This window comes from Chiloscyllium punctatum, chromosome 17 (assembly GCF_047496795.1).
Source record: "Chiloscyllium punctatum isolate Juve2018m chromosome 17, sChiPun1.3, whole genome shotgun sequence".
In the NCBI taxonomy this organism is placed as follows: domain Eukaryota; kingdom Metazoa; phylum Chordata; class Chondrichthyes; order Orectolobiformes; family Hemiscylliidae; genus Chiloscyllium; species Chiloscyllium punctatum.
Window position 1 is genome coordinate 77,984,697 of NC_092755.1, and position 23,338 is coordinate 78,008,034.

The 23,338-nt window shown below is 41.9% G+C and overlaps 1 protein-coding gene across 4 annotated transcripts in view; it reads left to right on the forward strand.

The window, feature by feature from the left end:
• pitpnm2 (phosphatidylinositol transfer protein, membrane-associated 2) overlaps window positions 1-23,338 on the forward strand; it is a 474,817-nt gene that overhangs the window by 101,091 nt on the left and 350,388 nt on the right. The gene's annotated exons all lie outside the window — the stretch shown is intronic.

Genomic DNA, 23,338 nt, shown 5'->3' on the forward strand with positions numbered 1-23,338 from the left:
CCCGGTTTTCTCTTGTCAACTTGCTAAATACCTTTTGGTAGAGAAGGTGAAAGAGTGCATTGTACAGATATACACACGGTTAGTAAGTCCAGATTTTTGTTCTTTGCAGAAATATTGACTGTGATCTTTACACAAGCTTGTATGACTAATTTGTTATTGGTTTGGACAACAGGTAAAAGCTAGGATAGTGAGAAAGCATGATATGTTACCATGGCCCAGTGGCTTATTGATACAGAGAAAACTGCGTTTGGGTTTAACACTTTTCTCTCACTCCTATTGTGGAATTTCATTTGTGCAGTTGAATTAGACTTTCTGTAAAACAACAACTTTCTCAGAAAAATAATGTTAAGTGTAGTTAAAAGTACTATCTTGCTGACCTAGGTCAGGAGTCACACGCCCCCTAGCAGAGCGCTTTAGGGAACATCTCCGGGACACCCGCACCAATCAACCACACCGCCCTGTGGCCCAACATTTCAACTCCCCCTCCCACTATGCCGAGGACATGGAGGTCCTGCGCCTCCTTCACCGCCGCTCCCTCACCACCAGACGCCTGGAGGAAGAACGCCTCATCTTCCGCCTCAGAACAATTCAACCCCAGGGCATCAATGTGGACTTCAACAGTTTCCTCATTTCCCCTTCCCCCACTTCACCCTAGTTCCAAACTTCCAGCTCAGCACTGTCCCCCTGACTTGTCCTACTTGCCTATCTTCTTTTCCACCTATCCACTCCACCCTCCCCCCACCCCCGACCTATCACCTTCATTCCCTCTCCCACTCACCTATTGTACTCTATGCTACTTCGTCCCCAACCCCACCCTCCTCTAGCTTATCTCTCCACGCTTCAGGCTCTCTGCCTTTATTCCTGATGAAGGGCTTTTGCCCGAAACGTCAATTTCGCTGCTCTCGGATGCTGCCTGAACTGCTGTGCTCTTCTAGCACCACTAATCCAGAATCTGGTTTCCAGCATCTGCAGTCATTGTTTTTACCAGGTTATAGTCCAACAGGTTTATTTGAAATCACATGCTTTTGGTGCGCTGCATCTTTATCAGGTGAAGCACTTCATGATGAAGGGTCAGGAACTATTGATTGAAGTAAATATCAATATTGTAAAGCAAGGTTTGATACTGAGCCTGAGGATATAGACAACCAAAAGCTTGGTCTGACAGGAATGAACAAGAGAACAGATTTAGTGGAGTTCAGGTAATTCAGAGGGGGTAGAGCTCAAGATCACATCAGCGATATGGAGCAACAAGACTTTGGAAGGATGTGAAAAGATCGATAGAAATTTTAAAAACCAGGATCCAATGTGGGTCAACAGGTTGAATTGGACTTGCTGTATATAGTTTTAGAGACCTAAAGTTTACAGAGGGCAGAGTATGAAAGACCAGCCCAGAATTGTATTAAAATAGTAAAGTCTAGGGGTAACAGTAGCAGATCAGCTGAGATGGGGCAAAGACCGACAATATCACAGAGCTGAAAATGGACAAATGTAGTAATGGGAGAAAGTGAGGACTGCAGATACTGGAGTTCAGACTCAAAAAGTGTGATGCTGGAAAAGCACAGCTGGTCAGGCAGCATCTGAAGAGCAAGAGTTGACGTTTCGAGCATAAGCTGTTTAGATGAAGAGCTTACGCTTGAAACATTGGTTCTCCTGCTCCTCGGATGATGCCTGACTAGCTGTGCTCTTCCAGCTCCGCACTTTAGCTCAAACTTAGTAATGGCATATGAATGAGATTGGAAGCTCATTTAAGGATCAAATGTGAAATAAGGTTGCAAGCAGATTGTTTGGGAGAGGGTTGAAGTTGGTAGCTAGGAAATAGTGGGAGAATCGACGTTTCGGGCATGAACCCTTCAGGAATTCCTGAAGAAGAGCTCATGCCCAAAACGTCGATTCTTCTGCTCCTTGGATGCTGCCTGACCTGCTGCTCTTTTCCAGCAACACATTTTCAGCTCTGATCTCCAGCATCTGCAGTCCTCACTTTTTCTCCTAGCTAGGAAATAGGGTTTTTTTGTCCATGCTGGAAACAGTGGTTCAACCTTCCTAAATTAGAGGAATTTTTTTCTCATCCAGTACTGGATATTAAATAACCATTCTGATAATTTAACACAGGTGAAGAGTTGTGAAATTTGTTTGTGATGTAGATCTAGGTGTCATTTCGCTACATGAAAACTGTTGCTATGCCTTTATATAATATAATTGAGGGACAACCGGGAGATAAGAGATAGGAAAGAGACAGGGATAGATCCTTGGAGAAATGTACGCGAGTAGGACAAGAAGCTGTTGCAAGTAATTTGCTGGCTATAATTAGATAGATAAGAATGGAACCAGATGAGAATAGTCCCACCTATGAGAAGACACTGGAGAGTTGTATGAGGAGGATGGAGTTGTGTCAAAGGTTGTAAACAGGATTAAAAGGGAAAAATGATCTTAGTCACATTGGATATGATTTGTCACCCTGACCAGAACTCTTTGGTACTGTGGCAAGAACTGAAATTTGATTTAATGGAGTTGAACAGATGTGGGAGTATTTTGGAAAATCAAGCAGTATTTTGGAAAATCAAGCAGCAGAAAACCGAATATTAAATGCTCAATTTTGTTTCTTAAAGCCAACTATTTCAAATTTGTCAAGTATCAAAGTTGACACGCTTGGTTTAAACTTTAGAAAAAAGCCAAACTCTGAAATGTAGTGCAAAATAATTAGTTCAATGAAGTGATAATACAGGTTTGGTTTTCTGCAATTCAGTTCAATAGTACTGAAGAGAAACATTACTGAATTGGCTTCATGGCCTTGTCTGGTCAATGCTTGTACTTTTCAATATCCTCTTCTCTACATCGCTTTTATTGAAACTCTGGTGACCCGTTTCACTCCCCTTGTTGCTTTGCTTAAATAGATACACTTCCAGTTTGCCCCCCCCACCGATTCCTTTTTGTTTTATTTTCCATTGTTGTGTATCAGTTTCCTCTTCACCCTACCCAATCTTCCTATTTGTCACCCTACTTGTGTACTGTCAGCCTGAATATTTCCTACTCTACAAGGCCCATGTATGCGTCTGTCGACTTTGGAGCATCTTAACCAGGACTGAAGTGCATTGTACAGGTGGCCTGGCTCAGGCTATCAAACTCCAAACAGCTCAGGGCCAAATCTGGTACCGTGGCAAATGCTACTGTGTTTGTTCTCCTGTTGTGTAAGCTCTAATTGTTTAACTTTTGATAAGCATTAACTTGTCAAAGATTGCTTAGGACACATCAAGTATTGAGAATATGAGTGATGGTAGAAACCTTAAATGCACACAGCAGATTTATCCTTTAGTATTTGTCTAGTACAACTCTGGAGAAACATATTTTCAAATTCATTCCTGTGGTGAATTTACATAGAATATTTCCTGAGCGCCAAAGTTTCTGCTTCATCTATTTATCTGTGCTTTACAAAACTGCAAAGGAAATGTGTCTAAATGTTTCACAGATCTTTATCTGCATGCTGACTTTGTGGTTTGATTTGTGACTTGGTGCATCAACGAGTAGCTATTTGGTAAGTTGATGATGAGAGTTTGATGGTACAGCATAAAAGTTTCAATTTTTAGCAAAACAAGCTTTCAAAATATGTTAAGCTTTTTAATGGAGTGAGAGTCTGTTAAATTCTACATATTTTTGCAAAGGGGCATTAGATGATTTAAATAGAAGTAATATATAGGGTTATGGGAATCGCCCGACTTCATGATGATCATTCAGAGAACCAGTGCAGACACGATGGGCAAATGGTCACTTTTTGCACTATGTTCATTCTGAGATTCTTTGAAGTTATCATTGTTATGCTTTGGCTTTTATCAATAGCCAGAAAACAAACTTTTTTAAAAAGAAAAGTGTTCAGGTTGAAATAAAATCTATTGACAACATTCTGCAGAAAATGTATTGTTCAAGAAGTTCTACTTCTGCTAATATTTGCAATCCTTAAGCAAAGTAAATCTTATTTATAGTATTCGAATTATTGCACAAAATCCTGTAGTCAAATTTTGAAAGGATTAGTATTACACCGTTTAGAGAGGGAATTTTGCGAGCTTTGGCAGTGATACTTGAGGATTACAGTGTTTATAGTTATTCATGGACTGAGTGCTGTAAATGTTTTTTAAAAAAGTGAAAAATGCACTTGGGTGCCTTCCAAAATCTATTGAGAGCTCCTTTCAAATAAAAATGCTAACTTAAAATGATTGTTTATGCAATTTGCAATGTGCCCTAGGTAAATATACACATATCAGTCTTTCATGCGAGAACAACTGATACCAACAGATAATCTAAATGTTCTGTTGTCCGAGTTTTTATAAAAGAAAATACTTGAAACTATTTGGCATGGAAATGATACAAATCAAGCCACAATAGGCAATTTGATCCCTGAGCCTGCTCTGCCGTCAGTTAGATTCTAGCTGATCTGTATTCGAGTATAGCCACTCACCTTAATCCACATCCGTTGATGTGTTCATCTGAAAAAAAAACTTATTGTAAAATGCTGTACATAAATTAAAGTAATGGCAAAATCCATCGATTTCAACCTTTGAAAGATAAAATTGATCACCAGCATTCACAATCATTTGAGGGAGAGAGTTCCAGATTCCCAGCCCGTGTGAGAGAGTATGGCTGTCTACTTTTGCTCCAAAAAGCAGTTCTGAATTTAATGTCGTGTCCTTTTGTTTTGGATTCCCTCACCAGAGGAAACAGTTTCTCTCTTACCTCTCTACCAAATTCTTTAATATGTGAATGGGAGTAAGAAAAGTCGATTTACTAATTCATGTCCTTTATGGTGATGAAAAACATTAAAGCATGTTATGAAATTATGTTTCGGTTACAATTAGGAATTAATTGAGTTTTGTAAAGGAGAAGTAATTGAAACTGCAAAATGTGCTAATGTATATGAAATGATTTGTTAAAGAGGTTATTGCTTCAATTTTAATCTATAATTTAATTTTTCCATACTTCTATTCATGGCAGTAGTGGAATGAGTAACCCCTTGTGGAGACAAAGACCCATCTTCATTTTGGGGATGTTATCCAACATGTTGGGTCACATGATCACTGTGCTAAATAGATTTTGAATGAGCTAGCAAGTTAAATCTTGGCATTTATGAGGTGCTGTAAGTCATCTGTAGAATTATATTCAACCACAATGGCCTGGCAAATTCCTCCATTCTGTTATTACCAACAAGCCAGCAACAACACCAGGAATAAATGAGATTCTGTTCTCGGTGTTCTGTTTGAATAACACGGTTTGTTGAAGACTGCTGAACAGAAAACTGTTCCGTCGGTGAGAGCCTTGCTTGTTTTTCTTTAGCAATTCTGAATTCTGGGAATTGGTGCAAACAGAAAGAAAATGGGCAGACCGTTCCCATTGGAGTTAACTTTCTGTGTATCCTTTGCTTATCTTTTCATTCCATTGGCAACCTCAGCTTTGTTACACATCTTTCGGAACCTAATCAGGAAAATAATTATACTCTTTTTTTTTTCAAAATACTCCAAATACATCTCACAGCAGAAAATATAAACATTTTCCAACATGAGTCCTCGTTTTGTTAGGAAAACTTACTGGAGCTGATGTCAAAAGATAAAAAGATAAGAGTGCTTTCCCAAACTTCATAGTTTGGGAACAATGCTCTACTGCCTGTGACCAACTCCACTGTCTCCCCCTTCATGCACACTTGTCACCTTCAATTCAGTTTCATCAGTGGTCTCCTCCAAAATTCCATATTGTACTTCATGATATTAATTTCAAACCTGTGGATGTGTATGCCTGGTAAGAGGCCAGTGAAATAAAGTGCTATTTTGTGATGCAATAAATTATTTTTAATATGTACTATTCAAGTTGGACCTCGAAATGAATAAAATTCTAGTAATCTTTAATTATGCCATCTAGCTTGAGAACTCTACAAAACAGTCACTGCCTTAGAAACATAAACTTCCACCATAACTACAAAAGCTGAAAGTAGATACTTCTGTGGCTGGTTTATTTTCATCAAATGCTGCAATTTTATTTCATGGAAAGTGACACCTTTACATTTTAGTTGCTGTTTTATCCATTTGTTTGAATATGAATATAAACCATAGTTGTGTATGTAAATTATGAATATATTTCATATTAATTGGGAATTTAAAAAATGCCTAAATATTTTTCATTTCCTGAAAGAAAGTATATAAGAAATAGGAGCAGAATGGGAAAAATTTCTCTGGTACCTGATAATATCCTAGCTGATCTGATTGCAACTTTATCTCCTCTTTCCCTACCTGTCCACAATAATCTGACTCTCTTGTTGATCAAAAGTCTGTGTAACACAGCTTCAACTATATGCAATTATTCACGTCCACTGTTTGAAGCAGGAGAGAATTCGAAAGAGTAATGGCCCTTTATCTGGTGAGTTAAATGAGTGGTTTCCTTATTTATAAGTTGTATGTCCAGTTGCAGATCTTCCCATGTGACACCATCTCAGCATCCACATTTCAAAACCCTCAGAATCTTGGGAAAGATCTTTTGAAAAATGTTGAATGTCAGAACTGTTGTTTATTATTTTGCATTAAGAGGAATTTGCAAAATTCTGAATATTAAATTATAGCTAATAATGAAAGCCTGTGACTGTGAGGATAAATGCTTAGCCAATGTTTGTTCTTCTGTTGATGAGCCTGTCTTATAAAGCACTTGAAACTAATTCTGAAGTGTTCTAATATATTAATGTTGGCTAGATGTATCACTTGTAAAATCCTGTTTCATAACTGGTTTGGTGAATTAAGCCAGCTTTTCATGATTAAGCCATAAGATATAAGAGCAGAATTAGACCATTCAGTCCATCAAGTCTGCTCCATCATTTGATAATAGCCGATATTCATGAATAGTTGAACTTGTTGAAATATTCTTGGACTTGTAAAGCAAAATAAGTGTTATTGCTCAACTAAAGTGACAGTGAGGCTTAAATAAAAAGGTATAAAGAAAATTTAAAAGGATTGCAAACCCGATCAAATGGTATCTATAATCTTACTGTCTCTCTTAATATGCAAATTGATTTCATCACACCAGATTTGCAAAACTAAAATTTATCATTTGTTACTGTCTTCCATCCTCTCTTCTTTCTCCCTCCTCTCATCTTTCATCTTTCTCCCCCACTCACTTCTCCCTTAAGTGTTGAGAACAGCAGGTATCCTCAAAAGTGCTTCATCAGTGTTTTGAATTTACCAGTTAATGTTCGATGAATAAATCTGATTAACTTCTCCCTCTACCAAAAAGTGCCACGCTTTTTGCAACTAATGCTCCTTGTAGACAAAAGATCAAAGGTAATATAGGTGCTATTTACTAGATCAAATGATATAAAAAATATATATTCTCGATTAGTGGTGCTGGAAGAGCATAGCAGTTCAGGCAGCATCCTGTCCGGACTTGTCCTACCTGCCTATCTCCTTTTCCACCTATCCACTCCACCTTCTCCACCCTGACCTATCACCTTCATCCCCTCCCCCACTCACCCATTGTACTCTATGCTACTTTCTCCCCACCCCCACCCTCCTCTAGCTTATCTCTCCACGCTTCAGGCTCTCTGCCTTTATTCCTGATGAAGGGCTTTTGCCCGAAACGTCGATTTCGCTGCTCCTTGGATGCTGCCTGAACTGCTGTGCTCTTCCAGCACCACTAATCCAGAATCTGGTTTCCAGCATCTGCAGTCATTGTTTTTACCTCAAAAAAAATATAAACAAGTGAAAATCTCACGTGTCTATCGAGGCAAAGTAAGCTTTCTCCAGATCTTCCTTGCTCCTAAGATCAAATTCCAGAATTACTTTTCACTTCTGGTTGCCAACAAACAACATTTTAGTGCCAGTGCGTGAGCTACACAAAACATGTGTTTTCTGCCCACAACAGAATGCTGGTCAGCTTCCTGGTAAGCAGGATGCACTCTTGGTTTATGTTGCTTTTTGCTTTTCACTGGTTTCTGGCAAGTGCAAATGGTATGAAGTCAACCTGCTTTAAAATGAGTGCGTTCAGTTCCATGAAAAATTATGGACAAAGTTAAAAAGGAAGAAGGCACAAGAATGGTTATTCAAGTTTCCAGAACAACAAAGACAGAGTATGGAAAAGATCATGAATCTAACTTCAGCCACAACAATGGGATGAGGGCTGGGAACCAGACTATCCAATGATACACGTCTTATCGACAGGACAGTGTATTTCTTCTTCCTTGGGATGAATTGTGCATCCCAAATTACCCTAGAAACTCCTGCCATTGCTAGGCTCCCCTTCCAACCAATTGTGGCGAGGTTCTCCCTCCTGTCTTTATAGTTACCTTTAAACAACTGTAACATCTGATTCAAGCTTGTCCCCCTCAAACCACAGATGAATTCTATCATATTATGCTCATGCCCCGTGGTGCTCCTTCACCTTCAGCTCCCTAATCAAATCTGCCTCATTACACATCACCGTGACAAGAATTGCCTGTCCGGATCCAATACCAATCTGATTTTCCCAGTCTACCTGTGTATTGAAGCCTCAATGATTACTGTAATACTGCCTTTCTGACATGCCGAATCTAACTCCTGATTTATTTTCTGCCCCACATCCTGACTACTGCTAGGAAACCTGTACACAACACTCAACAGGGTCTTTTCTCCTTTCCAGTTCCTCAACTCTACCCCACAGATTCTGTTCCTTCTGACCCAAATTGCTTAATTTCATTCCTTATGATCAAGACAACCCCACCCCCTGGCAAGTTGCTGCTCAATAGAAGTGCAATAAAGGGGTCTTTTTCAGGATGGCAGCCGATGACTAGTGGTGTTGGAACCACAACAACTCCGTTCATACATTAATGATCTGGATGAAGTACTGAGGACATTGTTTCAGTTTTTAGATGACACAAAGGTAGGTGGAGGGGCAGGTAGTGTTGAGTAGGTGGGGTGGCTGCAGAAGGACTTGGACAGACTAGAGAATTGGCAAAGAAGTGACAGATGGAAACAATTTTGAGAAGTGTGAGGTTATACACTTTGGGAAGAATAGAGGTGCAGACTATTTTCTAATTGGGAAAGGCTTCAGAAATCTGAAGCACAAAGGGACTTAGAGTCATAGAGATTTACAGTATGGAAAAAGACCCTTCGGTCCAACTCATCCATGCTGACCAGATATCCTAACATAATCTAGTCCCATTTGCCAGCACTTGGCCCATAACTCTCTCAACCCTTCCTATTTACATATCCATCCAGATCCTTATAAAATGCTGTAATTATACCAGCTCCCACCACTTCCTCTGGCAGCTCATCCCATACACGCACCACCCTCTGTGTGAAAAGGTTGCCCCTTAGGGACCTTTTATATTTTTCCCCTCTCACCCTAAACCTATGCCCTCTATTTCTGCACTCCCACACCCCAGGGAAAAGACTTTGCCTATTTATCCTATCCATGCCCCTCATGATTTTATAAACCTCTATAAGGTTGCCCCTCAGTCTCCGACGCTCCAGGGAACACAGCCCCAGCCTATTCAACCTCTCCCTGTAGCTCAAATCCTCAAACCCTGGCAACAGCCTTGTAAATCTTTTCTGAACCCTATCAAGTTTCACAACACCTTTCCGATAGGAAGGAGACCAGAATTGCACGCAATATTCCAAATGTGGCCTAAATAATATCCTCTACGGTTGCAACATCACCTCCCAACTCCGATACTCAATGCTCTGACCAGTAAAGGAAAACAAACCAAATGCCTCCTTCACTATCATGTCTACCTGCAATTCTACTTTCAAGGAACTATAAACCTGCAAATCCAAGATCTTTGTTCAGCAACACTCCCAGGACCTTACCATTAAGTGTATAAGTTCTGCTCCGATTTGCTTTTCCAAAATGCAGCACCTCACATTCATCTAAATTAAACCCCATCTGCCACTCCTCAGCCCATTGGCCCATTTGATCAAGATCCCGTTGTACTCTGAGATAACCTCTTTCGCTGTCCGCTACGCCTCCATTTTTGGTGTCAACTGCAAACTTACTAACTACACTTCTTGTGTTCACATCCAAATCGTTTATATAAATGATGAAAGTAGTGGACCCAGCACCGATTCTTGTGGCACTCCACTGGTCATAGGCCTCCAGTCTGAAAAGCAACCTTCCACCACCTCATTGTGTCTTCTACCTTCAAGTCAGTTTTTTATCCAAATGGCGACTTCTCCCTGTATTCCATGAGATCTAACCTTGCTAACCAGCCTCCCATTAGAAACCTTGTCGAATGGCTTACTGAAGTCCATATAGATCAAATCTACCACTCTGCCCCCATCAATCCTCTTTGTTACTTCTTCAAAAAACTCAATCAAGTTTGTGAGGCATGATTTCCCCCCATGCACAAAACTATGCTGACTATCCTTAATCAGTCCTTGCCTTTCCAAATACATGTACATCCTGTCCCTCAGGATTCCCTCCAACAACTTGCCCACCACTTATCTCAGGCTCACCAGTCTGTAGTTCCCTGGCTTTTCTTAAATAGTGGCACCACATTAGCCAACCTGCAGTCTTCCGACACCTCACTTGTGACTATCGATGATACAAATATCTCAGCAAGGGGCTCAGCAATCACTGGGACTTGGGCGTCCCTACTGGAGGATTCTCTGAAGGTTAACATGCAGGTTTAGTTGGCAGTTAGGAAAGCAATGCAATGTTAGCGTTCTTTTTGAGAGGGCTAGGATACGATCAGGGATGTATTGCTGAGGATGTGTAAGCCTCTGGTCAGACCACATTACCACATTTGGAGTTTTGAGAGCAGTTTTCAGCTATTTAAATAAAAAATGATGTGCTGGCATTGGCGGGGGGTTGTGAGGGGGTGGTGTTTAACAAGATTGATTCGGAGGATAAAGGACTTGTCTTATGAAGGGCAGTTGAAGACTCTGGGTGTTTACTCAAGGAGTTTAGAAATAATGGAGGGGGGTTGGGGGGGAATCTCATTGAAACTTACAGAAGACTGAGAGGCCAGGACAGAGTGGACTTGAGAAGATGTTTCCATTAGTAGGAGAGACTAGGACCCGAGGGTGTAGTGTCAGAGTGAAAAAACAACCCTTCAGAACGGAGATGAGCAGGAATTTCTTAAGCGAGAGGGGAGCTCATTGTGACAGAGGGCTGTAGAGAGGGAGGCCAAATCATTGAGTACATGTAAAACAGAAATAAATATGTTCTTGATCAGTAAGAGTATCAAGGGTTACGGCAAGAAGGCAGGAGAATGGAGTTGAGAAATATATTAGCCATGATCAACTGGTGGAACTGATTGATGGAAAGGTCGATGATATCTTGTGTTAGGCCGAAGTTAGGTCAGTGAATGCAATACAGAAAACACACTGAAAACTTGAGGTAGAATCAGCAGAATACTCTTGGTGGAGGAAGAAGGGAGGCTCCAATCATAGAGATGCATTCCTAAATAGAAAAAAACAAAACAATTATATATAATTGAGAAAGGAGGTGACTAAATACAGGTATCTCCGTTTACTAATCTAACTTGATTAGCACATGTCAACTTTCTAAAGTTTAACAAAGGTCTGTGAACGGATAGAAACCAGCTGGATTCATTATAAGGAGGGGCATTGATGGAAGCCACATTAATTTAATAATGGCAGGATTAAAGTCTGTCCAGATCCTCCCATGCAACCTTTTGTCATTAAAACTTACTTGCCTGTGGTAAATGTCACCAGTTTTCAACATTTGTTTATTGGGTTGCTACATTGCAACATAGATATGTGTGTTTACTAATAAATATTGGCAACCAACTAAAGAATTCTAACTATTGATTGGTGTTACAAATTTGGACCTGCCTTCGATATTGTCAAGTTCAGCAAGTTTTGGTCACTCCTCTTGGTGGTTTTGTATCTTCTGTTCAGGCATATGTATTTTCTGTCCAAGATCTAATGCTGTGATATAATTTGGTGTATATACTGCTTATGAACTGGCTTGATACCAGGAGATGAAAGATGATTTTGAAGGCAGGTAGACCGACAGTTTCTCACCCCTGGCTGGTGTGGCAATCTACTAGAATGGTCACATCTCTGGCTGGTTTCAGGGATGATGGCTATCTTCGCATCAATGGTAGCAGGTGGAATGGGAATAGACTCCAGGTAGCAGCTTAAGGGGGAAAGCTGAACATCTCGCAAAACACTTCAGCATACACACACTGGTCTGTGATGGCCAGCTGCAGGTCATTGGTTGTGTTCTACATTGTGATTTCAAGATTTTACTACAAAGCTGGATGGAATATTTGGATGTTAAATATGTACCAGTTGGTGTCCTGTGATTTTAAGTCCTGAGAGCCCAGAACAAGTGCTGCCTTCCAGTTCAAAGACAAACTATCAGTTCATCCACATTTACGGGCTCCATGTTTGAAAATCATATTCGTTGTAAGTGTTGCTAACAAAGCCAGCATTTATTGCCTACCTCTTCTATTCCTTGTACTGAGTGGTTTGGTGGGCCTTTTCAGAGTCAACCACATTGCTGAAGGTCTGGGGTCATGTGGTAAACCAGACTGGGTAAGAATTGCAGGTTTTGTCCCTTGGCGAACCACGTGTTTTTCGCACAAACTGGTAGGTTTATGATTATTTTTAGCGCAACTGTAAATTTCCCCTTTTGAATCCATTTCCAGAGCATTAGTTTGGTTCTTCACTTAGTCCAGTATCCCCATTACCATGCTACCATTCTCTTGCAGAACAAAGTAAATTGATGATCATTGTAAAAGGTAATTACAATGTGGGACACCAATGTGTTACCATAATATGTTTAAGTATTTAACACATTGCAGTGTGTAAATTGAAAGTTGAATTTTTATTTTGCTCTGCTCTGGATTTATTTTCTATTTTGTGTGTTGAAAATAATGGTGATGTTACAGGATAACTGCAATGTTTTAATCACTTGTTTGAGGAGCCATCCTTCAAGTAGTAGTTGGCGTAGTGAATGATAAACTGTCAGCTATGAAAATGTCAACAGGATCCAAAATGGTTCCATTCTTGACACTGCATACATTCAGGTTTCGCTGGGTTACCGGTTAAGAGATTAGAAGCAATAATTCTGATTATCTTTGTCCCCTTTTTCCTCTGGCTCAGAGTGTTGGCAAGGTGATGCTTTTAGGGTACTTTTGCTTGACTATTACTCCCGAGTCCCAAGTAAATTTCTGGGGATCAGGTTCAAATCCCACCATGGCCGATGTTAGAATTTGAATTTGACAAAAATCTGGAATTAAGAGTTGATTATTGTAGAAAAAAACCCATCTGGTTCACTGATATCCTTTAGGGATGGAAATTGAATCTTTGTGTGATCCAGTTTGTATGTGACTCTCGACCCACAGCAATGTGGATGACTCTTAACGGCCATCTGGGAAATTAGGAATGGGGAATAGGTGCTGGCTGAGCCAGTGATATACACATCCAATGAATAAAAAAAATTCTAGTGCTTAAAGCACAACCCAGATTCAGGCATATACAGATTATCTGAAGGACGTGAGCAAGGAGTATTTTGTTCAGTTAATTGAGTGCCAGATAACATAGACAACCATTGTGACCTTGCGATCTTGTTTGGATCACCTGAACTTTGGATAATCAAGGTTCCTCTGTATCTGACCCCTTTCTGATGTATATTGTGAAGTGTTACACCATTGAATATACTTACAACACTGGACTTGCTGCTGTTTGCAAAATCTGAGTATTTTTTAGTTTGATCTTTATCAAATGCTATTTATAAAGTGCTGGTGTTATTCTCTTTTCTTCCCCCTTTTCTTGCTCCATCTCTGTGGGGACCAAAGTGTACTTTGGCCTTCAGATTACTAGGGTTGAGATCCCAGCCTAACCAGAATTCATATGAATGTGATTCTTTAGGGCCTGTGGATTTCTGCTGATAGTGTAGATTCAAGATACCCATTTTCCTCTTAGGACAGTGATGTAATGGAAATGAGTCTGACAGCCTGTTTGCGTCTCAGTTTACATAATATCGAACACATTGCACCGTGCAAATTTAAAATAGATGTACTGGAATTGAGTCACCATGCTGGAAAACAGCAAATGTGATGCCCCTGTTTAAAAAGGGTGGTAGACAAAACATTAGCTTAACTTCTGTAGGGGCAAGATGCTTGAGTCTATGGTCAGGTAAGAAATAACAAGACATCTAGATAGAAATCTAGAAGGTCTAATGAGGAAAGGGTGAGGCACTGGAGTCTGTTTTCATTAGAGAGAGGAAGGCAAGTAGGGATTTAATAGAGACATACAAGATGATCAGAGGATTAGATAGGGTGGACAGTGAGCCTTTTTCCTCGGATGTGACATTGGCTTGTACCAGGGGACAGAGCTGCAAATTGAGGAGTTTTAGATTTAAGACAGATGTCAGAGGCATGTTCATTGGCCCTGCTTGCCAATGTAGTTAACTCAGCCACATTAGGGGCATTTAAAAGTCCTTGGATCAGCATATGGATGATGATGATGGGATAGCGTAGGGGGATGGGCTTAGATTAGTTTGCAGGTCACGCAACATCGAGGGTTGAAGAGCCTGTTCTTCGCTGTATCCTATGGAATTGTCCTGTTGGGCAGATGCAGCATGGGTTCATGAAAGGCAAGTGATACATATCTAATCTTTTGGATTTTTGTGAAGATAGTACGAGCATGGTGGAGAACAGAGACCCACTAGATTTCCAGAAGGCCTACCACAAAATGCCACACGAACTGCTGCTTCATAAGATAAAGGTGCATGGTGTTAAGGGTATAGTGTTCGCATGGATAGAGGATTGGTTGACTAACAGGAAGCAAAGAGTGGGGATATATGCGTGTTATTCTGGTTGGCAATCAGTAACTAGTGGTGTACCTTAGGGATCAGTGTTGGGACCGCAATTATTCACAATTCATTTAAATGATTTGGAGTTGGGGACCACGTGTAATATGTTAAAGTTTGTAGATGACACTAAGATGAGTGCCAGAGCAAAGTGTGCAGAGGACTGTGAAACTTTGCAGAGGAACATGAATACTTTAAGTGAGTGGGTAAAGGTTTGGCAGTTGTTAATAAATATGACGTCATCCATTTTCTTAGGAGCAACAGCAAAAAGGACTATTACTTGAATGGTAAAATGTCGCAGCATACTGCTATGCAGAGGGACCTGGATGTCCTTGTGCAGGAATCACAGGGGGTTGGTCTGCAGGTACAACAAGGATTTAGGAAGGAAAATGGATTTTTGTCTTTCATTGCTAAAGGGATTGAGTTTAAAAACAGGGAGGTTATTTTGCAGCTGTACAGGCTGCTGCTGTACTTGGAGCACTGCGTACAGTTTTTTGGTCTCTTTACTTGAGAAAGAATGTACCAGCATGAGAGATACAGAGGAGGTTCACAAGGTTGATTCCGGAGTTAAGGGCGGGGGGGGGGTTGGTTTATGAAGATAGAATGAGTAGACTGGGATTATAGTCATTGGAATTTAGAAGAATGAGGAGGGATCTTACAGAAACATATAAAATTATGAAGGGAATAGATAAGATAGAAGTAAAGAGGATGTTTCCACTGAGTAAAACTAGGACAAAAGGGCATCGTCTCAAAATTAGGGGGAGCAGATTTAAGACTGAATTGAGAAGGAACTTTACCTAAAGGATTGTGAATCTATGGAATTCCCAGCCCAGTGAAGTAGTTGACGCTACTTCAGTAAATGATTTGGAGGTACCAGTGTTGGACTGGGGTGTACAAAGTTAAAAATCACAACAGGTTGTAGTTCAACAAGTTTATTTGGAAGCACTGGCTTTCGGATCGCTGCTCCTTCATCAGGTGGTTGTGGAGTATAAAATCGTAAGACACAGAATTTAAAGCAAAAGTTTACAGTGGGATGTAACTGAGATTATATATTGAAAAAGACCTGGATTGTTTGTTAAGTCTCTCATCTTTTAGAATGACCATGTTGGTTTCAGTTCTTTCATATGTAAATCAGAAAATCTCTTTTAAAAAGTTGCATTCTCAAGTCAACTTTAACAAGTGGTGCCATGTCGGCCCAGATAATGTATTTAAGGTCTGTGCCACAATGGTCACACTGATTCTAATCTAAAAGACGGATTTACAGAATCTTACAGAATCTTGTCCAGTACTTCCCAGGAGCCGAAAAACTACGCCATGTTCTTCGTGGCCTGTAACACATTATCAATGAGGATGAGCATCTCGCCAAGGCCTTCCCCACACCTCCACTTCTCGCCTTTAAACCACCACCAAACCTCAAACAGATCATTATTCGTAGCAAACTGCCCGGCTTTCAGGACAGCAACATACAACCTTGTCATGGTAGATGCTACAAGATGTGTCAGAATGTCGACGTGGATACCATGTGGGGACACCTCCCACCATGTCCATGGCTGGTACTCGTGATTCAGCCAACATTGTCTATCTCATACGCTATAGGCAAGGATGCCCTGAGGCATGGTACATTGGCGAGACCAAGCAGAGGCTATGGCAATGGATAAATGGACACTGTACAACAATCAACAGACAGGAGTGTTCCCTCCCAGTTGGAGAACACCTCAGGGGTCTGGGACATTCAACCTTGGACGTTCTTGTGACTGTCTCCGAGGCGGAGCTCGGGACAGGCAACAATGAAAAGTGGCCGAGCAGAGGCTGATAGCTAAGTTCAATACCCACGGGGATGGCCTCAACCGGGACTTTGGGTTCATGTCACACAGCAGGTGACCTCATTTGTATATGCACAGACACGCACGCGCAGACACACACACACTCCTACAGAGAGAGACACACTCGCACAGACCCTCTCTCATATGCTGACACATACTCTCCCATGCTCACACATAAACCTCCACACTCACGCACTCTCTCACAGACTTATACACCTTTACACACTCACTCTCACACATACACACTCCTACAGACACTCATATCCCCACCCCTCTCTCCCCCCCCCCCACACACACACACACACACACACACACACACACACACACACCGTTTTGTGGGTGAATTTGTACTTGCAGAATTACATTTTACTGTGCTTAAAAACTGCATGAATCCAAGATTTTGTAAATCAAGTCTTTTTTTTAAGATTAGAATCAGTCTAATTGTTGTGGAACAGACAGCCCTACGCAGAGCAACTCACACCTTCAGTGCATTATCTGGGCTGACGTGACACCACTTGTTAAAGTTCACTTGAGAATGTAACTTTTAAAAAACCAACATGGTCATTCTAAAAGATGAGAGACTTAACAAACAATCCAGGTCTTTTTCAATATATAATTTCAGTTACATCCCACTGTAAATTTTTGCGATAAATTCTGTGCCTTATGATCTTATACTCCACAACCACCTGATGAAGGAACAGCGCTTTGAAAGTTAGTGCTTCCAAATAAACCTGTTGGACTATAAACTATATTGTGTGACTTTTAACTTTGTACTACTCTAAATGTTTTTAAAGCTAAGGTAGATTTTTTTTGAACAATGAAGGAATTAAGGATTGCGGTGAGAGGATGGGTAAGTGGAGCTGAGTCCATCAAAAGATCAGCTATGATCTTATTGAATGGTGGGGCAGGCTCGAATGGCCAGATGGCCTACTCCTGTCCCTAGTTTTTATGTATCACACTGGAGGCAATGAAAATGGCAGAATATGATGTGTTGAATAAAAAAGCTGGTGGAGGGGAAGTGCTGAGCATTCTGTTCAGATTCTGGGAGGAAGGGCCATAAGATCGTAAAATATAGAAGTAGAATTAGGCCAATTGGCCCATGTCTGTTCTACCATTCGATCATAGTTGATATATTTCTCAACCCCATTCTCTTGCCTTAACTCTGGATTGCCTTACCAATCAAGAACCTATCTATGAGGAAAAAGTGAGGACTGCAGATGCTGGAGATCAGAGCTGAAAATGTGTTGCTGGAAAAGCGCAGCAGGTCAGGCAGCATCCAAGGAACAGGAGAATCGATGTTTCTGGCATGAGCCCTTCTTCAGGAATGAGGAAAGTGTGTCCAGCAAGCTAAGATAAAAGGTGAGGAGGGACTTGGGGGAGGGGCGTTGGAAATGTTTTCGCTTCCCCGGTCCCCAACGCCTTATCTTCACCATGGACATCCAGTCCCTGTACACCTCCATCCCCCATCACGAAGGACTCAAAGCCCTCTGCTTCTTCCTTTCCCGCCGTACCAACCAGTACCCTTCCACTGACACCCTCCTTCGACTGACTGAACTGGTCCTCACCCTGAACAACTTCTCTTTCCAATCCTCCCACTTCCTCCAAACCAAAGGAGTGGCCATGGGCACCCGCATGGGCCCCAGCTATGCCTGCCTCTTCGTAGGATATGTGGGACAGTCCATCTTCCGCAGCTACACTGGCACCACCTCCCACCTTTTCCTCCGCTACATCGATGACTGTATCAGCGCTGCCTCGTGCTCCCACGAGGAGGTTGAACAGTTCATCCACTTTACCAACACCTTCCACCCCGACCTCAAATTCACCTGGACCATCTCAGACTCCTCCCTCCCCTTCCTAGACCTTTCCATTTCTATCTTAGGCGACCGAATCCACACGGACATTTACTATAAACCGACCGACTCCCACAGCTACCTAGACTACACCTCCTCCCACCCTGCCCCCTGTAAAAATGCCATCCCATATTCCCAATTCCTTCGTCTCCGCCGCATCTGTTCCCAGGAGGACCAGTTCCAAAACCGAACAACCCAGATGGCCTCCTTCTTCAAAGACCGCAATTTTCCCCCAGACGTGATCGATGATGCCCCACCACCACATCTGCTCCACTTCCCGCTCCTCCGCCCTTGAGCCCGCCCCTCCAATTGCCACCAGGACAGAACCCCACTGGTCCTCTCCTACCAGCCCACCACCCTCCAGATACATCATATCATCCGTCGTCATTTCCGCCACCTCCAAACGGACCCCACCACCAGGGATATATTTCCCTCCCCTCCCCTATCAGCGTTCCGAAAAGACCACTCTCTGTGACTCTCTTGTCAGGTCCACACCCCCCACCAACCCAACCTCCACTCCAGGCACCTTCCCCTGCAACCGCAAGAAATGCAAAACTTGTGCCCACACCTCCCCCCTTAGTTCCCTCCAAGGCCCCAAGGGATCCTTCAATATCCACCACAAATTCACCTGCACCTCCACACAAATCATTTATTGCATCCGCTGCACCTGATGTGGCCTCCTCTATATTGGGGAGACAGGCCGCCTCCTTGCGGAACGTTTCAGAGAACACCTCTGGGACACCCGGACCAACCAACCCAACCACCCCGTGGCTCAACACTTCAACTCCCCCTCCCACTCCACCAAGGTCATGCAGGTCCTTGGACTCCTCCATCGCCAGACCATAGCAACACGACGGTTGGAGGAAGAGTGCCTCATCTTCTGCCTAGGAACCCTCCAACCACAAGGGGTGAACTCAGATTTCTCCAGTTTCCTCATTTCCCCTCCCCCCACCTTGTCTCAGTCAAATCCCTCGGACTCAGCACCGCCTTCCTAACCTGCAATCTTCTTCCTGACCTCTCCGCCCCCACCCCACTCTGGCCTATCACCCTCAGCTTGACCTCCTTCCACCTATCGCATTTCCAACGCCCCTCCCCCAAGTCCCTCCTCCCTACCTTTTATCTTAGCCTGCTGGACACACTTTCCTCATTCCTGAAGAAGGGCTCATGCCCAAAACGTCGATTCTCCTGCTCCTTGGATGCTGCTGACCTGCGCTTTTCCAGGAACACAGTTTCAGCAAGAACCTATCTATCTCAGTCACAAATACACCCAATGTCTTGGCCTTCACATCCCACTGCAGGAATGCATTCCACAGAGTCACCACCCTCTGGCTGAAAAAGTTCTCCCTCATCTTAATTCTGAAGATTGTCTCTTCTCTTTGAGGCTGTGCCCTATGTCCTACTCTCTCCTACTAGTGGCAATATCTTCTCCATGTTCACTCCATCGAGGCCTCTCTGCATTCTGTAAGTTTCAGTGAGATTCCCCCTCACACTTCTAAACTCCATCAAGTACAGACCCAGAGTTGTCAGCCGCTTCTCATATGACAAACCCTTCACCCCCAGGATCATTCATGTGAACCTTGTCTGCACCCCTATAATGCCAGTACAACCGTCCTTAGGTACAGGGCCCAAACCTGCTCTCAACATTCCAAAAGTAGTCTGACTAGAACCTTATACAGTCTCAACAGTACATCTCCACTCTTCTATTCTAGCCCTGTCACAATGAATGTGAACATTTGTTTTTGCCTTCCTAACTTTCCGCTGTACATGCATGTTAACTTTAAGAGAATCCTGAACTAGGACTCCCAAACACCTTTGCACTTCAGATTTCTGAAGCCTTTCCCCATTTACAAAATAGTCTGTATCTCCATTTTTCCAATCACAGTGCAAAATCTCACTTTGTCCCATATTGTATTCCATCTGCCACTTCTTTGCCCACTCTCCTAGCATGTCTAAGTCCTTCTGTAGCCTCACCACTTCCTTAACATAACCTGTCCCTCCACGTTTATGTCACCTGCAAACTTAGAAATAATGACCACAGATCCTTTGTCCAGGTCATTAGTGTATAACGTGAATAGTTGTGGTCCCAACACTGACTGCTGTGGAACTCCACTCATCACCAGCTGCCATCCTGAAAAAGGTCCCATTATCCCAATCCTGTGTCTCTACCTATCAGCCAATCTTCTATCCGTGACAGTACCTTGCCCCTCACGCCAAGGGCTCTTATCTTATTTTGCTGCCTCCTCTGTGGCATCTTGTCAAAGGCCTCCTGGAAATCCAAATAGATTAGATTCACTGGCTACACAGGAGAAAGGATACGAATAGGTATAGGAAATAGACATGATACAGTTGAGGACTCAGCAAACCAAGGTGGTGGGGAATTGATGCTTGGGGAAAAGGGGGATCAGAAGCCTGAGTTTGGAAGGTAGTGTTCTCCGAATAGAAACAAATTATGAGAATGTAATGCACGTTGTCGATAATAGGATGGAAGGAAGTGTAATCAAGGTTGCTATGGAAACCACTGAGTTCTAGTAGGTATTGTTTGAAAGCCTGATGCCAGAAGTAGAGAAAGAGAAATCAGAAAAATGGAAGACTTGCAAATAGATCATGTGAAGTGGGAGCAGAGCAGAAATTGTAGCAAAGCTGACTAACTTTTTCAGTTGGAACTATAGCAAGAAATAACGCCAATACAGTCCGACACTAATATCAGATAAAGATGAGATGGCTGGGATCTGTGTACTGGACCAAAGAAACTTCCATATATATCCCATAACTAGCCAGGCATACCTAGGATCAGTGAGAGCTCCCACAGCAGCACTCCTTGTTTAGAGGAAATGATGAAAGCCAAAAAGTAGACTCCATACGAATGGAGGAAGACACCATCCTGAGGGGTTTTGACATGGTAGATATGGAAAGAATCTTTCCTCTTGTGAAATAACCTAGAACTAGGTGGCACTATTTTAAAAATAAGATGCAGCCCATTTCAAAAAGGATGAGTTGAATTTTTTTTTCTCACAGGTTCACAACTCTCATCTTCAAAAGGTAGTGAAAACAGAATCTTTGAATATTTCCAAGACACGGAGCTGAAGGGTTGATGGGAATGTGGAGTAATCAAATCTGCCTTGATCTTATTGAATGGCAGAGGAGACCTATGGACCTGAATAGCCGGCTCCTGTTCCTAATTCATATGTTTGTGTTTATGCAAGACTGGTGAGCTTATTAAAGAAACAAGCAAGGGATAATGTGGGAGATTGAGATGCAGAACATTTATTGCGAAAAAGGAGATGGGCTCAGGAAATGTTTAGAATTCATGTCAAGGAGATATTGGAGGAGCTGCAGATGAGGAAAGAGACTGGAAAGGAGAAAAACAAGGAATTGGGCAGGAGCAAGTAAGGGCTTTGGGACAATTTAAAAGGGTGAAATGATAGGCAGTTCTGTTTGTGGTTTTGGCGATTGCCATTTGACTAATTTCTTAACTGTCAAAAATGAATTTTCCAGTGGATCCAAAGACCGGTTTACTGTGAGTGAATATGCCAAGTTTATGTTCCATATTTATTCCAAGAATTTTACTTAGATTTTGTGATAGTGAGTCTGTGAGTCTGCCCATTTTTCATGATGAAAATGATAAGTAATAACTATCAGTAACTAAAGCATCTGACCTGATTTTTTTGAATGCAATATTCACCCCAATTCCATGTGTTAGCCAGCAGCTGAATTATTTCCATGTGCTCATTAACCAGAAGTAACATAAATGGCATTAAAAAACAATATTGGATGTTCCTCAAACCAAAGAGAGCTCAAATGTTGAAATGTTGTTAGCCTTTTTAAGGACTGTGTTTGCATTGGTTAATAAGGTAATTGGTAGACTGAAGGAATGGCTAGAATTTTAAGTTTCAATGAAGAATTGAGCTTCTATACATTGGCTATTTTGGCATCTGATAATTTATTACTTTTTCAGATTCGCATTGTGAGCATCAGAATTTCTATTTGAATCCTAAATACACTTACTTTTAGTTACTGATTCAGTAATTTTAGAAGATACTTTTCTTAATTTATCTTATCTATATATATATATGTAAATATATGTAAATTTACACACTAATCAATATTAATCATTTTCAGTTTGAAGATTTACCGTTTCTATGATGTCACAGAAAAAAATTGTCTTCATGATTTTCTTCTGCATCTGTTCAATGACCTTCATATTCTTGCTAAACTAAGTCCAAGAGCAGAATCCTGTGCCCTGCACCATGGCAAATTTGGATGATAGGTGAGCATTTAATCAGGTAGAAGAGTAAAAGGTGGTGATCCCATGTTACTGCTCCCAGTTAAGTCCATGGCCTTGTTGAGAACTGAGGCCCTCAAGTGACAATTAACAGCCCAGTTTCAGGAAGGGACTGAACATGTAGGAAACTTGACCAGCAAAGCCTGGGCTGCTCGGTGGAGTTGGGGTTCATTCAAAGGCACTTGATTCTGGATCCCTCAATCAGGCACCAAGTAGCAGGTGGCCCCTTGAGAGCCATACCCTGCCATTGTGCAGCATCCCCTGCCCATCTCTCACCCAACCCTGAGTCCCTGCTCAATCTTCAATTCTGTTCAATGTGGTATATAGCAGCGCTACAGAGCATAGAAATAGCCTTTGGCCAACAGCCCTAGGGATGAATCGCACCTCCAACTCTAAATCCATGATCTGGAACCAGCCTATTAAGTAATTTGCACAAACTGGGTCAGACCTTCCTGAAAAGTGGTGACATTGTAGTCTCACTGGATTTCTGGCTGTTGGGTGAGACCACTGTTGGATTCACAAGATTCTACTCCTAATCATTTATGTATGTTTAAAATAACAATGGCCCTGATACTGTGCCTGAATCTAATGCTTCCAGT